The sequence below is a fragment of the Larimichthys crocea genome, chromosome XXIII (assembly GCF_000972845.2).
Source record: "Larimichthys crocea isolate SSNF chromosome XXIII, L_crocea_2.0, whole genome shotgun sequence".
Lineage (NCBI taxonomy): Eukaryota > Metazoa > Chordata > Actinopteri > Sciaenidae > Larimichthys > Larimichthys crocea.
Genome location: NC_040033.1, coordinates 19,277,932 through 19,295,094, shown reverse-complemented (window position 1 = coordinate 19,295,094; position 17,163 = coordinate 19,277,932). Strand labels below are relative to the sequence as shown.

Genomic DNA, 17,163 nt, shown 5'->3' with positions numbered 1-17,163 from the left:
CCAAGGAGGTGCCTGCACAGAAACAAGAGCTTCCGTGACCGCGTCTCTTCCCGCGTTAACGTCTTTAAAGTCACACTCACGCCTGTAAACACCTCCGACATTAAAGGTCGCCACATAAACGTTAGTTTGATTTTTAAATACCGGTTATCTTCCGGCAGGCACACAGGCGCGTGTCCGCCGACCTGACAGCAGCTCAGCGCCGGACAGAAGGTGAGTTAGCTCGTGCCCTCAAACTTTGACGTTATTACACTGCTGATGACGTGTAATGAATGAACTGTGACGTGAAGGCACAGCGGCTCACGTCACGACACAAACCGGCGTCATGTCGGCGCACGCGGCGCTTCATTTCCCTCCAAAACGTCCCTGATGACGTGTGTCAGCATGTTAGCTTCAATGCTACAAACACTGACTGAAGTGTGTGTGTGTGTGTGTGTGTGTGTGTGTGTGTGTGTGTGTGTGTGTGTGTGTGTGTGTGTGTGTGAGAGACCAACCAGGGTCAGCTGCAGGTCAGAGCATTAACTGCAGCTGTGCTCTGTCTGTGTGTGAGTGACTGCTGAGAGACACAGAAAATCTCTAAATGAAGCCCCTCCAACTAGTGGACACTAATGCCAAACGGTAGGTGGTATCAAAAAGCCCAAATGACCGTGAGCATCCTCATGTTGTCGACCATGTGAATGCTGAATTTCAGTGTGTGAAGTTAAAAAATGTGACCTGGGGAGAGAGAGAAAGAACAGGTGCCCCGTGCTCCTTTTGGAAAATTTCTCCTCTCCAGTTTACATGGGAGTAGATGGGGCTGTCGGTGGGTGATCCTGGAGCATCAGTGCGTCTCCCGCCAAAACTATAAGTCTGACAGCTTCAGCAGTGATATCGCTGCGTAGCCCACGAATTTTCCTACGTTTCTATGTAGAAATAATTTCTGTAGAGTGACATTTGTGGCCACAAGAGCCGTTTGCAAATGTATTTTCTGACAAATGTTTCTCTCCCTCTCCACTCTAGCTCTGGAACATTCTACCAATACACACCCATTGTAAACGTTGCCGTGGTTTTTGGTGGTTTTTGGTGAAACCGTTTGGTGAAACTCTGAGAAAAGTCTCAGCATTGGGGTGGTCGGTAGTGTAATGGGTTGTGCAGCCGCCCTGGTTTGAATCCCGCATCGGACGGCATTTTACTGTGTGTCACTCCCCCCTCTCTGCTTCCCTATCTTCAGCTGTCCTATCATTAAAGGCATAAAAGGCCACGTTTCAGCACACCATTCCCGGCCGAGCCGGTCATCACCTTTTTCCAGACCATCATTCATTTCTCAAGTTCACAGAGAGTCTGTCACTGCAACATGTCGGACCTTAGAGTCCAGATTATTGTCAGATATTTTGTCTTTTTGTTTTTAATTTTGGCAGCTGTTAATCTTTGCTGTCAGTCTTTGAGTGGAATCTTGATTAGAGCTGAAATCTATATATATAATATATATACACACACACACACAGATTAATACATTTTAGTACACACAGACATTGTTATTAAACAAATATGCCACTGAATGTTGCATAATGTTGTCACTTTGTCCAATGGAAGGTATCTTAAAGGTCCCATGTGTAGGATTTAGTGGCATCTAGCCATGTAGTTGCTGGTACGAGTGTGATGGAGAAGCTGTGGTCACCATGAAGTGTGGTGGAAGAGGACCCGCGGCGTCTCCTTCCAAGCTCCAAAAACAAAACAAGTTTCAGGTGATTAAACACTGATAAACTATTCTAAATCTGACACACTGGATCTTTAATAGAACCTGGCTTCTTTTCCACTGAGTCTTCTGTGAACATTCATGATCCCCAGAGGATGACTCTTAATGGTTCTGGTGAACCTGCGATCATACCTCCTCCTGGCTCAGGGCAATCCAAACTTTTCTGTCTGTTGTTCCCCGTTGGTGGAACGTCCTACCAGCTCCTACAGATCAGGGGCGTCCCTCTCTACCCCCTCTACCAACAACTGGACGTGAAATAGCAAAAATACATCATCTAGTCGAGGAGCTAGACATTCACACACTGCTGGTGCATCCTTCAGGTATCTTGCACAAGGACACTTCAACATGCAGAGTGGAGGAGCCGGGGATCGAACCCCCGATCATTTGATTAGCGGACAGCCTGCTCTTCCTCTGAGCCACAGCCGCCCTTGAAAAATCTTGACAGTCACGTCTTTCGTTTCCTGATTCGCCACCTATCGTAACTACGACAACCAAAGACTCATTCGGCTAACCGTCACCAGTTAACATGATCGCTCTTTGAGCCGAAACACCGGCGATGTGCAGAGTCTGTTTGTGTGGAACGTAACCTTTTAATTCCTCTGACTTCATCAAGGCCGACGCTCGCTCTCATTCACTGTCTGTGTCTCTCAACCAGCCGACACAGATCAAATTAATTTCAGTCAGACTCAGATTTAGAAGCCAGAACACAACAGGTCGAGTCTCAGAGTTTAGACCGGTTAGTCTGAGCGTCTGATTGGCTGCAGCGTGTCGTTTGATCGCACATCCTGGACTACCACCGACTCCAATGAATGAAAAAAAAAACAGGTCTAACAAAACGAGACACATGAAGACGTCTGAAGCGTCGAGGTCGAGCACAGTTTGTGTTCTCTGGTTGGTTCAGTGTCTGACCTGTGACCTCTGGGTCAGTTTGAGTCAGCTGGGCTGAGGAGAAGAAGTGAGACATGATGAGGAAACAAGAGGAGAGTTGACATTTCTGTTTAGAGCGGAGATTTGTCTTGTTGGAGTGTGTGTGTGTGTGTGTGTGTGTGTGTGTGTGTGTGTACAGTGTGCTCTTTAGCAGTGGATGTGTGAAAGGTCAGAGACACATCCTGTTTGTTGATGTCCTGCTGTCTTTTAGAGTAAAGGTCAATGGCACTGCTGTGTGATTCTGATGAGTTGAATTTTATTTTCTATCTGCGCGATATGATGAGTGTTTATCATCACCACTGTGTAACTATGTTACGTCATGTGCTGCTGCTCGATGTGTTGGAGTTTCACGGACGTTCAGTCTTGGTTTTGGGCCTTGCTCCTCACGTGCAGAGATGTCTCTGATTCTCTGAATCTTTGAATGATATTCTGGATTGTAGACGGTGAAATTCAAGCTGTGTCCACAAATGTTCTTAAAACTGTTTGGAAAACTGGATGGAGTGAGACAGTTCCACATTGTGTCGACCTGAGTTTGTGTTTCTCTCTTTGAATCACCGCTGTGGACTTCACATTGAGTTTTCTGTCTTCTTTCTGCCTGGTGGATCAAGGCCTCTGACGTCCTCCCCCCTCCACCACCATCGATCGCTTCCTCCCGTGTTCAGACCTGTGGAAGAATCCGTCTGGGACACATCAGCCCGTGACCCGAACCTGATCGCTTCCAACCCATCCATTCACCCGACCCGCCACCCATCCATACGTCCACCCATCCATCCATCATCTCTGCTCCAGTGCTGCACCTCGCCCTCCTCTCCGGATCAACACACTCTTCTGCATCGTTCGTTCTACAGACTGAGGTAGGTGGACAGGTGTGTGTGTGTGTGTGTGTGTGTGTGTGTGTGTGTGTGTGTTGGGAGCTCTCAAATGATTTGAAACTTTTAAAAAACGATTAATTGTTCTCTGATGTCAATAATTTCTACTTTCTTTAGTCTCTTTGGACAACAGGGAATGTAGGGTTGGAAAGTTTCTGGTAAATTTCCAACAATTTTCCAGAAAATTTGCATGGGAAGTTTGGAAATATTCCAAATCAGAAACCATGGGAATTTATGGAAAATTATGGGAATTGTTATATTTTATTGAACAATATCATGTAGTCCACGAGCTCACGTGTCTTCAACAGTCTCTGTTTGCTCTGGGCTCCAAAGTGGTCCAGGTACAGAAATCACCTGTGCAGGTAGGGGGCGTGGCCTCAACAGACCTGCATTAAGCAGTGTGCTGTGTGCATGTGACTGAGAAAGAGCAGATATTCAAGTGGACCTGCAGGAAATCTGGTTGTTTTAGTCAAGATGATGATAAAATATATTTTCACCAACTATATCTAAGTTCACTGTTAAAGGGCCGACCTTCAGTTTTGTGAATTCCCGATCTTGGACCGTCTTGGACATTGGCTCAGGTTTTACCTGTAAGACAGATGTCATCTGGTCAGGTGCAAGGCTCGATCGATGCTCGGTCCGATCCTGTGCAGACGTTTGCGGTCACGGCTCTGAATCTGTGGACCAACCTACCTGAGCAGATCAGTGCTGTGTGTCTCTAAAACCACTTATTGAATGTTTCATTATCAAACTGACATGAAACATGAAGTGTGCACGTCGCTGGTGAATATGCAACAACAACAACAGTGTCTATTTATGAATGAATCTCTCTCCCTGACCTCCTGAATTTACGATGCTTTCCTGAGATTTCAGCTTTATTTGTTTCATGTCACACTCGGGCTGAAGTAATTGAAGTCAGCGCAGCAGATGTAAACAAACCCCGACCTCGGCTTTTAATTGGCGGCAAAATGCAAATGTAGTGGAAACGAGGCGAGGCTTTGATGTGTCGGAGAGAAGCTTGGAGAAAGTCCAAATCAAAGGCTACGGAAACTGGACTGAAGGGAACATCTGTGCTGGTGATTCTTCATGTTTATGGTGACAGAGTCAGAGTCCTGCAGGAAATACATCACAAAACACAATGTTGACAGCAGATGATGAAAAGACGTTTATACCAGGAAAAGACTTCATCTGTCATGCTTCAGTTTGTGGAGCGCTGAAGCCTCGAGTTTCACATTATGGACCGTCGCCATCTTGTTTTTTGGAGAAGGGCGTGGAGCTGGTGGGCGACGTACAGAGTTGGTTCTGGTTTTCAAACTGTATCCAGAGTAATCTCATCGTAGACGTGGTAGATGCATTGATTGGTCCGTTCTCCTCAACAAAGAATCTACGACTGTGTCGTAAGAGCCAACACCTTTTTAAGTTGAACCTGTTTGAAGTCCATTATTCACCTTCTTCTAGCTCTGTTTCCGGTCTCCACCACCTCGTTATAGCTCTTGTAGTTCTTGAACCAGTTCCATTTAGTTTTGTTGGAACCATGTGGTGCTATCTAGTGAACCAGCCCGCATTTCCACCAGTTTTTTAAAAGAAACCTTTGAAATCAAAATATGACACACTTCAGGTCAAGAATGAGGTGCACGAACCAGAAAGAAAAACTCGTTCCAGTTCCAAATATCTTCATCTTTAGCTACTAAATGCTGCTGCTGAGCAGGTCGTGTACGATGAAGTCTTTACAGCAACATGAGAGACGCTGAGAGTCAACCAACACAGTACGTTTGTAGCTCTGTACAGCCAAGAGGAGCTCCACATCCAGTTAATTGCCACAGAGCAAACTTTGGTCCAGGTACGTCCCTGCATAGAAACGCTGCAGCGGTCAGAGGTGAGGCTGGACTCTGATCACATCCACCAATTAGAAATGAAGTCATGAAAACAGCAGCTCAGCAAGTTTTACTGCCTGATTCTGAATTCATTAGAGCTTCATTTGAATAATAAAACACTAAAACTCGACCAGGATTAAATTTGTATATGAGACGTGAATTTTCAGATTTACAGCCGAGATGATTAACTGACTAACGGCTCCTTTCAGTGGCCTTACATCTGCATTAGTGTGTGTGTGTGTGTGTGTGTCTTGGCCTTCTTCCTGGTCTTGTTGTTGTTGAAGTTTGCTGTCCGAGCTGATCAGTTGTCTGTTTCACCTCTCTGAGTTCACGAGGCAATTTTCCAGCAGCGATATCCGAGAGAGAAATGTCAAGATGTTCAGGAGTGTTTGTCGAGAGAAACTCAACGTGGAGATGTAAGAGCTAAAACTAGTCTCTGAGACGTCCCCGCAGACTGTCTAAAACCTGGACGTAGTCTCCGTGACGTCCCAGCAGACTGAAGTAAGTGGACTAGTCGCTGTTCCGTACAAAAAGATGGAGGCTACGTCACCGGGTCTTCCTGTCACTTCTGTCTCCGTGCTTCCCGGTCTGTCTTCAGCTGTCCGTCTCCGTCTTATTGCGGAGAGATCTTCCGTTCCCCGTGATGACAGATGGTTCTCGTGGTTTGTACCGCCGTTAGATCGAGCTCTGCATCCCTGTCTCCTTCGCCTCACTTCAGCAGAGATCTCCAGATTTAATGGCAACTTGTTACAAGCCAACTGAATACGCCTCGCCTCACCCTCCGCTTTCCAAGCTACAGTTTGTAGTCTGTGGAGCCGCTCTGTCTGTAGATATCAAAGTGTCATTCTGAGGTAAAGAAACACAACAATCCTCAGAATGTTTTAAACTCCTGTCAGACCTTTAATGTGCGTCAGTGTGATGCAGCTAGCATGAGCTAACTGTGTTAGCGACGGGAGCGCTAGCATTCGTTCTGCTGTCAGCGAAGACAAATTAGCTGCTGCGCTAATTGTCGGGAACTGCAGCAGTTTACAGGCCATCAGTGTGTGTGTGTGTGTGTGTGTGTGAGTGTGTGTGTGTGTGTGTGTCTTTTGCTGTTCAAATATCACCCAGTATGTCAAATTGATTTCTCTGGTGTGCACAGCCCTTTCCTCTGTGTGTGTGTTGAGGAAGGTTTGGTCGGCTCAGCAGGTTCAGGAAGGGCTTTCTAGAACAGATGGAGGACGGACACACACACACACACACACACACACACACACACACACACAGGGTCCATGGTGAGCTGCTCTGTTATATAACATCTGAAAACACTTCCTGGACTCGGCCTCGGTTTAAATGTGTGAATCAGTCGAGCCGTGACATCCTGACGTTTCGTCGGTGCCTCCCAACAAATGTGTCGGTGAATGAAGAAGAAGGAGGCGTTAAACTGAAACCAGCTCACAGATTTTCACTGTGTTGTCACAGAAGACTAAAGACAACAGAAAAGGATGCTGCAGCTCAAACGCAGGTTTCCCGTTCATTCAGTCGGTTACTGTGTTTCCCAGAACTGCTCCGATCTGTGTCTGTGAGACACAGTAAAGTTTAACTTGGTTTGTTTCTATACCAGTGTTATAAAAAATCATTTCAGCAAAGTGAATGGAGACATTATGGCAGCTGCTTCTGTAGGCTGATCTCTCCGTTGAACGTGCGACCACATGTTCACATTATGACATGACACATTATAATATGGTTACCCAACGTGAGGGTTAACTGTTGGCTTCAGGGTCCTCCATCCTCAGACGTCACAGACGTGTAGTATCGTCGTACTTTGATAGTTTGTTGGCATCGACCAACACTGAGCCCGACCTCCCCATCGTAGACCGCATGTAGCTTCACGTCCTATTAAATCAACACTTGCCACAAATGTTTTGTTGCACTGGAGAAGCTTCTACTATACTGGGTTTGGGTTGATATCAAGTTCGTAAAAGTTCATAACTGTCTGAAGAAAACTTTTGCCTCACGTCACTCGCTCGAGTTCGCTCGATCAGCTGGAGGAACAGTTTTAAACAAAAACTGGGTAACTGGACAACGAAAGAAAATGTAGAAGACGCACAAGAAGACGACCAAGAAGAAGACGACCAAGAGGAGTCCACTAAGAAGAAGACGACTAAGAAGAAGTCGACCAAGAAGAAGTCCACTAAGAAGAAGTCGACCAAGAAGAAGACGACCAAGAAGAAGACGACTAAGAAGAAGTCGACTAAGAAGAAGACGTCTAAGAAGAAGTCGACTAAGAAGAAGACGACTAAGAAGAAGACGACTAAGAAGAAGTCGACTAAGAAGAAGTCGACTAAGAAGAAGTCGACTAAGAAGAAGACGACTAAGAAGAAGACGACTAAGAAGAAGACGACTAAGAAGAAGACGACTAAGAAGAAGACGACTAAGAAGAAGACGACTAAGAAGAAGACGACTAAGAAGAAGACGACTAAGAAGAAGACGACTAAGAAGAAGACGACTAAGAAGAAGACGACTAAGAAGAAGACGACTAAGAAGAAGTCGACTAAGAAGAAGACGACTAAGAAGAAGACGACTAAGAAGAAGACGACTAAGAAGAAGACGACTAAGAAGAAGTCGACTAAGAAGAAGACGACTAAGAAGAAGACGACTAAGAAGAAGACGACTAAGAAGAAGACGACTAAGAAGAAGTCGACTAAGAAGAAGACGACTAAGAAGAAGACGACTAAGAAGAAGTCGACTAAGAAGAAGACGACTAAGAAGAAGACGACTAAGAAGAAGTCGACTAAGAAGAAGACGACTAAGAAGAAGACGACTAAGAAGAAGTCGACTAAGAAGAAGACGACTAAGAAGAAGACGACTAAGAAGAAGTCGACTAAGAAGAAGACGACTAAGAAGAAGACCACTAAGAAGAAGACCACTAAGAAGAAGTCCACTAAGAAGAAGACGACTAAGAAGACATTGAAGGAAATGAAGGATGCATCTCTCAGTACTTCCTCACTTCCTGTCTGTAGATCTCAGCTCCATTGGTTCCTTCTGACGTCTTTAAACTCTTTTCCAGTCTTTAAGTACATCAGACCAGTTGTCTCTGGAAACTACAGCACAGTGCAGATCTGAAACATTAAAGTACCTGTTTTTCTTTCCTCATTGTGTCTTCACACTGCAGCATCTTAAATCCACGTTTTATGACCTGCGAGGTCTCGCCGGGTCTCTGAAAGTTAGCACCCCTGCACGGTCTCCTGTGTTTATGTGAGCCAGTAAGAAATGGTGAAAATAAAACATTCAGCTGCTAATAAGGAGGCGGCGGAGTGTGTCGGCTTCTCTGTGGACCTGACAGAAGATTACAGGAAAATATAAAACAGCAGTGGATGTTCTCTGTGGCATCACTCTGCTGCTTCACAGTCCTCATGGCTGCAATCAGGTGGAGTTTATGTTTTACAGCGGGCTCATAATGTGTCCTGTATGTAAATATTAGCAGTGCGTGTCTGTGGGAGGACGTACCGAAAGCATAATCCACGGTTTTTACAACTCCGGTTGAATTTTTGTGGCTGTGACATGACACCAGGAGGAATACCGGTTCAAAATTAAGAAGGTCTCTCTTCAAATTGGTGGGTTTGGATTGGAGGGTTGGAGCAGGTGTTGCTCCAATCAGGATCCTCTGACTGATGACGGGTAATCGGGCAGGCGAGCACACCCCTAACTTACAAACACAACAAACACTACAAGCAAGGTTACATATAGGAGCAAGGACATCTTTGATAACTGGAACAAAGTCCTTGTAAACCCTTGAACGTTTCTTCTCCAGGCTTGTTGATGAGGTAATCCTTCCACATGTTGTACATCAATGCAGTATCGTTGTACTTTGAAATCGTGTTCGACCTCGCCAGCTTCGACTGTACGGCGCTGCAGCTGTAGCTACGTCATATTAAATCGACACATTTTATTAAATGTTCTGTCTAGATCTGAATGCAGGTATTGTTGGACTGGAAAACTTTCAGTACTACTTGGTACTGGGTTAGTTGGGTTGACACCTAAAAGGTATCAAGTACTGATAGCAAGCCTTAGTAGTCACAAGTACTCTCAATTCGAGTTACTCTCTCGCCAGATCATTTGTGTGTACTGTCCAGTAAATGTTCAGCTGCATGAACCCAAAATAAACTGATGTCGCCGTGTTGTGATTGCCGTCAGCGGAAAGTTGTGCGACACTCGCACGATGCTGATTAAGCCGGCAGGTAAACTATCAGAGCAGCAGTGACGCGTCTTACTGTCTGTTTGAGGAGACGAGGATTACAGCAGAAAGTCCAGCTTAGCTTTACCTTTGGATACAAATGTGCTGCAGTTGGAGGAGAATATATTTCATGCATACATGCGGACTGTATGTGAGACCTGCAGGCCGGCTGCTTTCATCTCCACGCTCTCTAGTGAAACTTCAAACTTCATGAAAAGTCTTCTCTCTTTATTAAGAGCTTTTCCAAAAACCAGCCTGTTCCTTGTGAAACTCCGTCTCCTCTTGTGATAACCTGGAGAGCTGGAATATTTTATCTGCAGTGTGTTTTCCTCATTTTGAAGCTTTTGGTTTGTATTGCACAAACTCGACCTTATCCTGTTTTATCTCGACTGTTTTCAGGCAGGAGCAGCTGAGAATGAGTCATGGTGTGTGGTTTCAGCACAGCGTTGGTGTATTTGAGTATTTATGGTTATTTTTATTATTTTCCTGTTTTGCCTGTGAAACATCATGAAATAATAACTTTTGCAATGTCTTGTTTTTTACGACCAACAGAACAATAAAGAGAAATAGTAACTATTCACATTTAAGAAGCTGGATTTGGATTCTTTGTTGAAAATATATTTTTGTAGAAGAATTCATAACCAATGTTGTATCTCAGTCAACATCTTGTTTTAGTTGAAGGGTCTGTATGATAAGGTTGTCTGAAAGTTAGTTATTGGTTGATTAATGGTTGTGTATTGAGTACTGATGGTGACTGATCAGGTGTGTTATCGTGTACAGCTTTAGAACAGCTGATTTATGTGCCGTTATTCTCTATAACAGCACTCATGGAGCGACTCTCGTCCAATCAGATCGCTCTGTCTGAGCTGACTGTTGTCATAACTCTTCAAAAACATCTTCAGGTTCATCACGAGTCGAAGCTTCTCTGTATCACGTCTTCATCACGAGGTAAATAGTTGGTGTGCTCAGTGATTAAATACATTAAACAGGTGTTATCAGTCCCTCATTTGTTACATACATAATCTCACACACACATTTTTCAGCCGCAGCAGATGTTGTAAAAAGAGCTGAAGTCTGTGATTATTGTTATTTTTCCAATATTGTATAATTATGAGCAGCGGCGTCCCCGAGGTCGGCGCCGTGTGTGGGTGACAGCTAAACGGGAAAGAAATGAGATGTCTGCTTCTTTCAAATCCCCAAACACTCAAAATATGAATTGCAAATCTGCAAAATTAGCCAAAAAACCCGACTGTGTGTGTGTGTGTGTGTGTGTGTGTGTGTGTGTGTGTGTGCGTGTGTGTGTGTGTCTGTTTGCGGCATAATTTCAATTTCCAATTTGCACTCTTTCCAACGTCTCTTGAGCATATGTTTACTGTGTTGCAGCCAGGATTCACACTCCTACACACTTCCTCTCTCTCTCTCACACACACACACACACACACACACACACACACACACACACAGTGGTAGTTGACAGGTGTACAGGTAGTCTCTCTGCAGGTAAAGGTCTTCAGCAGCGCTTCCAACAGGTGAAGCTGAAGTCAGATTCATGAAACTGAGCACGTGCAGAGAATAAAACATGAACACACACACGGGTCAGCAGAGGTGTGTAAGAAACGACAGATCTGCTGAGAGCATCACGATCACGATGCAGTGACATCACTGAAGACTTGATTTCAGCTGAGCGGTCGAGGAGTCCGCTTCGATAAAACAGTTAATGTGTCACATGACCAAACACATGAACGACACAAAACCTGTTTCAGTCTTTTTAGTTTAAGTCTGATTATCATTTTATTTCATTTGAATTTTAGTCACACTGTAATTAGTTAAGTTTAATTTTGAATCAGGACTGCTGAGTTCATCTGCAAGTCCCTCAAAGAGAAGTCAGAGATGCCAATTATTTAAATGTAAGGTCTTTTTTTAGTTTCACGTCTGCGCTCAGATTCAGACTTACTGTTGGATGTTGTTTACCAAATATTCAGTCGTAGTTTTTCCTCCAATTATTTCGCCTACAGTCTGTATTTTGTTCAGAACTGCAGCAGGAAACATGAAAACACTCCTGATCTCAGGCCTGACGTGGAAAAATGCTTCATGACAATACAGCAACAACAACAGCAGCATCCAAAGTAAACTTTATATTTTGCACAGTGTACATATTTTCCTCCCCTCTGAAGCTGCTGTGTGCTGAATCTGACAGTTTGGGGGAGAAAAAACGATGTTTGAGATGCAGCCGTGTGGTCACTGCAGAGGATGATTGATTCAGATCAGCCCTCGCCGTCCCTCAGGACGCCGGCTCCAAGCGATCGATACGCCGGCCGGCCGGCCTCGTATTCATAAAGAAGCTCCGTGCTGCTGCGAGGCGCAGCTTCACAGGCCGACTCGATTTCCACGATGACAAAGAGCTTCCTGACGGCCCTGAGCAGACTGTGAAATAATAATGAACGATGACAAATAAACAGGCGTTACAAAGTGAATCAGACGCCATGAATAATGCAGCGTTACCCAAGCTGCAGCTGAAAAACTGTTTGTCTGACGTCCAACAAACTTAAAAATTCAAATACAAATATTTAAAATAAAACAAAATCAAATCAATTCATGGAGGAAATGTTTTCTGGTTTTCCCTCTGATGTCCTCCGGCTGCTCCGCCTCAACTCTCTGTGATTTACAGAGTTTATGATGGACAGTGAAGTAACCTGCTGACAGCTGTAGCTGCTGTTAGCTCATGTTAGCTCAGTCTGTTAGCTGCTGTTAGCTCATGTTAGCTCAGTCTGTTAGCTGCTGTTAGCTCATGTTAGCTCAGTCTGTTAGCTGGCTGCCCGAAATGTGAGCTCAGAGCAATGAGGGAGTGTTAGTGTTTGTACCACAGGAGGAGGAGAAGAAGAAGAAGAAGAAGAAGAAGAAGAAGAAGGAGAAGAAGAAGGAGAAGAAGAAGAGGTTTACAGGTGGGATGATGAAGAGGAGAGCTGGTGTCGTGCTAGAACAGGAGCTACAGATAACGATAACGAAGTCACGACATCGAAACGTCAATTCACTGGATGAGTCGAATGAATGAAGACGTCTGATCAAACAGAGGCGAGAAGAGAGAGAGAGAGTGTGTGTGTGTGTGTGTGTGTGAGAGAAAGTGAAAAGGGTTCTGTATGTATGAGCCGAGCTGCAACCTCGGCACTTTTCTCCTCCAACCATAAAATCTCCCTTCTTCAACATGTCAGACACTCCATGAAAGAAGTACGTCCAGGTTTTAGACAGTCTGCAGGGACGTCATGGAGACTACGTCCAGGTTTTAGACAGTCTGCGGGGACGTCATGGAGACTACGTCCAGGTTTTAGACAGTCTGCGGGGACGTCTCGGAGACTACGTCCAGGTTTTAGACAGTCTGCGGGGACGTCACGGAGACTACGTCCAGGTTTTAGACAGTCTGCGGGGACGTCACGGAGACTACGTCCAGGTTTTAGACAGTCTGCAAGGACGTCACGGAGACTACGTCCAGGTTTTAGACAGTCTGCGGGGACGTCACAGAGACTACGTCCAGGTTTTAGACAGTCTGCGGGGACGTCACGGAGACTACGTCCAGGTTTTAGACAGTCTGCGGGGACGTCACGGAGACTACGTCCAAGTTTTAGACAGTCTGCGGGGACGTCTCAGAGACTACATCCAGGTTTTAGACAGTCTGCAGTTAGGCAGATTTAAGGAGTGGGGAGGACACCAAGTTTACAGCCCTTTATAAAGAGACTGTGGGGGGTGGAGGTGGAGGTGGAGGTGCAGGGAGTGAAGATGGATGTGGGGTCGTTCCAGGACTCGCTGTTTTAAATAAACGCCACAGTATCAGCCAATCAGTTTGACTACAGCTCCCATAAATCCTCTTGCAGTGCGGCCGCCCTGCAGGCCAACTTATCATGTGTTTCAGTGCAGGAGGCTGACACACACACACACACACACACACACACACACACACACACTCATGCATATATACTGCAGCTGTCCTGGTTTATGGCTGCACACGCCTCGTATATGTCAGGCTGACTGTATCAGGTCACAAACAAACGTGGAAACTTTCCTGCAGTCAGGTGAAGTGACGCCTCGTACAGCTGATGAGGTTTTTGTTTGGTCAGTTTCAGGTAGAAATGATCGCTGAGCGTTTTCTTCATCCGTCAGAGTTCAGATCGATTTCATCTCTGTGAAAATCAACGCGATGCAGATAAATAATCCATAAAACTCAAAACTCATTTTCACTCGACAACATCCGTTTTATAAAGGAGGCGTCGTCACTTTAAGATGGTGTGTTCACAAGCTGCTGGAAAAGTAGAACGTCCAGAGTTTAAGAATATTTGTCAACGTGACACATTGTGAAACAGACAGAGACCGTTCAGCTGGTCTCAGGTCAGTGTGGGTCACAGGTGATGATGTCAGTGTATCAGAGGAAAGTTCAATAAAGTTTTTATTGATATTAAATCTTCAGAAACAGAAGATGTTGATGTCTGTGAGGTTTTAAAACGGGTGAAGTGAATAACACTTTAAAACAGGAAACTGCGCCGCGACATTTAACGTGTCACATCCTGCAGCTCCATCGTCTGTCTGTTTGTCATGATGTTATTTTCATTCACTTAAACACACAGAGAGAGAGAGGCGGATGTCGGACGTTGTGTAACTGTCCGTGTTGGCGAGCCAGCAATGTCGTGAACAGGAAGGAGAGGCGTGAGCCACAGGAAGTGGTCATCGTGCCAGAGAGGGACTCCCTCTGATGGGAGGGGGCGAGTGACACTCCTGCAGAGAGAGAGAGAGAGAGAGAGACACCACCTGTTCTCATACACTCCATCACACACTCGTCGTGATCGCCATGGCATGTGTTCGCTCTGGGAACCACGGCGCTGCGGAAATAGCTTCCTCTCACTGTGTGTGTGTGTGTGTGTGTGTGTGTGTGCGCGTGTGCGTGTGTGTGTGTGTGTGTGCGCGTGTGCGTGTGTGTGTGCGTGTGTGTGTGCGTGTGTGTGTGTGTGTTTTATAAAGTAACAACTTGAATTTCTTGTTGACGAGCTTTAAAATCGTCTTATGTCACTTTGTGCGATCCGTGTCCGTCCTCCCGCCCCGTAACGTTCTCCAGCTCCTCCTGCAGGATCCCGAGGCGTTCCCAGGCTGGATGGGCTGTGTCGTCCCCCCAGCAGGTTCTGGGTCTGGCCCAGGGTCTCCTGGTTGGAACGTAGATGGACCAGAGAATCGAGAGCTTTGTCATCGTCTTCCCACAACAGTCCGCCGGTCCATCTCACTCGTGAACGATACCCTTCCACCTGTTTTCATTATTAAACAGAAGAACACGAGCGATCAGCCTAACCGCCTCGTTAACTCCTCTTCACCAAAACATCTCCACCTCCTGTCTGCTCGATAAAAATCCTCAATTCACGGAGCGAGATGTGCTGACATGACATGTTCTTGTCAGAGCAGGCTGGCCTGGTGGCTTTAACGTGACCGGCCAGCTGATCTAAGACAACAGTTTTTTTGTAAACATGTTTATTTCTGCTGTGAAGTTGGACATTTGGACACGGGGACTTATGGAGACTGACTCACTTCTGGAGCCAGCCTCAGGTGGACGTTAGAGGAACTGCAGGTTGTAGTTTCACTTCACAGAGACAGAGGCTGCCAGTTGAACAGTTTCAGTCTGACGGTGAATTTGGACGTTTGTGTGACGACGAAATGAAGTGATTCAATCCAATCAAGAACAACTCTAAGACTCTAATTATGTCATTTTATTGACTCTGTTCTCATTTATCTATACCTGTCTCTGCAGGCGTCTTCACACACACACTATATATATATACACATACACATACACATATACATATGTATGTATATGTGTATGTATAGTATATCTCTCTCTATAGGCCCATCCCTGTCTCTCTCGCTCTCTCTGCAGTGTGTAATTTATCACCTCTCTCTATCAGCGTGTCACTTTTTAGAGGCTGAATGAATCCCTCTGCACTAAAACTGCTGCTGCAAACTGTGTGTGTGTGTGTGTGTGTGTGTGTGTGTGTGTGTGTGTGTGTGTGTGTGTGTGTGTGTGCAGGCTTTATATCTTTGCGTAACGTGTGTGTGTGTGTGTCATGTCAGAAGTTCACGAGTGACATCTATTTCACGCCATGCACCCGCCGCATGTGTGTGTGCAATGCGACACTGTAACCTTGGCGACCACTGGCATCGTATTTCCTGCAGTTTTTTGTCGCCTCCGAGCTTCGCCCCTCCATCTTTTGGACGTGCGGTGGGTGTTGTGTTGTGCTGTGTTTTTGGACGGAGGGCCGCAGCTCGTCCTTGGCGGCGTCTCTGTTGCCACCTTTAGTCAGCTGGCGGCGTCACAAGTCACATCACAGCGTCGCTGTTTGGCTGCTGCCGAGCCGGTTAGTCAGAACAACTTCTTGGCAACAAAACCAGGGATTTTCTCGGCAACTTTCACACATGGTGAATCATGTTTCACTTCCTCCAGAGCTGCTTACATCTCTGTCTCTGCTGCACAGTGATCTGCCATCAGTTTGTTTGTTCTGTATTAAGACAGGACTAATGTGACAGTTATGCATGTCACGTATCCTAACGGTAATAACGATGCATCGTGATTAAAAACGATTAAAAATCGGTACAGATGTGACGATTCACCGGTTGACAGAAAAAATGAATCGCGATTCTTCGTGAATGCGAGAGAAGCAGGATATGTTCTTTTTCTTACGTTATCTTATAAAGTCACTGGTTGGTGATTCATTTGTTCAACGTCAGACGTAGGCCTGTGTTAAAAAAATCGATTTTCCGATTCTGAATCGATTTGCATATTAATCGACAAAAGAACACTCAAGGAAAACTCTACAACTACCAGCAACTTCTGTACGTTCTCTTAAAATAACAACCAAAAAAATGGTTTGAATAACACTAACCCGAATCGAGATCAGATCGGATTATGAATCGAGTCTTGAGAATCGGAATCGAATCGATTCTTGGAATTTGAATCGATACCCAGCCCTAGTCAGACGTCAAGTCACGTGACTCACGTCACTACGTAGGTACGGAGCACAGAGCGAGGGAAGACATGGCGACGGTAGAAAACAGCAGCTTGAAATCAGCTGTGTGGAGCATTTTGGATTCAATATATACACAAATACAACCGTGAGAAACGGACAAAACCAAAACAGCATGGAAATATAGAGAGACTGCAACATGTAGTGGCAACATGAGCAACATGCAGCGGCAACACGAGCAACATGTAGTGGCAACACGAGCAACACTCAGCGGCAACACGAGCAACATGTAGTGGCAACACGAGCAACACGCAGCGGCAACACGAGCAACACGCAGCGGCAACACGAGCAACACGCAGCGGCAACACGAGCAACACGCAGCGGCAGATCAGCCACAGTCAGAAGCAAAGTAACGTTACGCCACCTCGAGAGGAAAACTGCAGATCACAGCAGTTAACAGCAGTTTACTGTGAGACTGTTTCTAAAGAAAGGAGATATCTGTGTTTGTTGTTTAAGTTTAACTTTTTATAAGAGAACACAAACTGTTTGAGAGAAA

General features: G+C 45.5%; 1 protein-coding gene across 3 annotated transcripts in view; it reads left to right on the top strand.

Annotated features, from left to right (window-relative positions):
* The window catches only part of fars2 (phenylalanyl-tRNA synthetase 2, mitochondrial), an 82,538-nt gene that overhangs the window by 3,907 nt on the left and 61,468 nt on the right, over positions 1 to 17,163 (top strand). Inside the window, exons 1-2 of one of the 3 annotated variants that reach the window (XM_019270046.2) lie at positions 76 to 210; positions 3,268 to 3,513. The gene's annotated coding sequence lies outside the window, so the exon portion shown is untranslated. Of the gene's footprint in view, positions 1 to 75; positions 211 to 3,267; positions 3,514 to 17,163 lie in introns of those variants that run through there. The other 2 variants (XM_027274462.1, XM_019270047.2) reach the window with 2 other exon arrangements.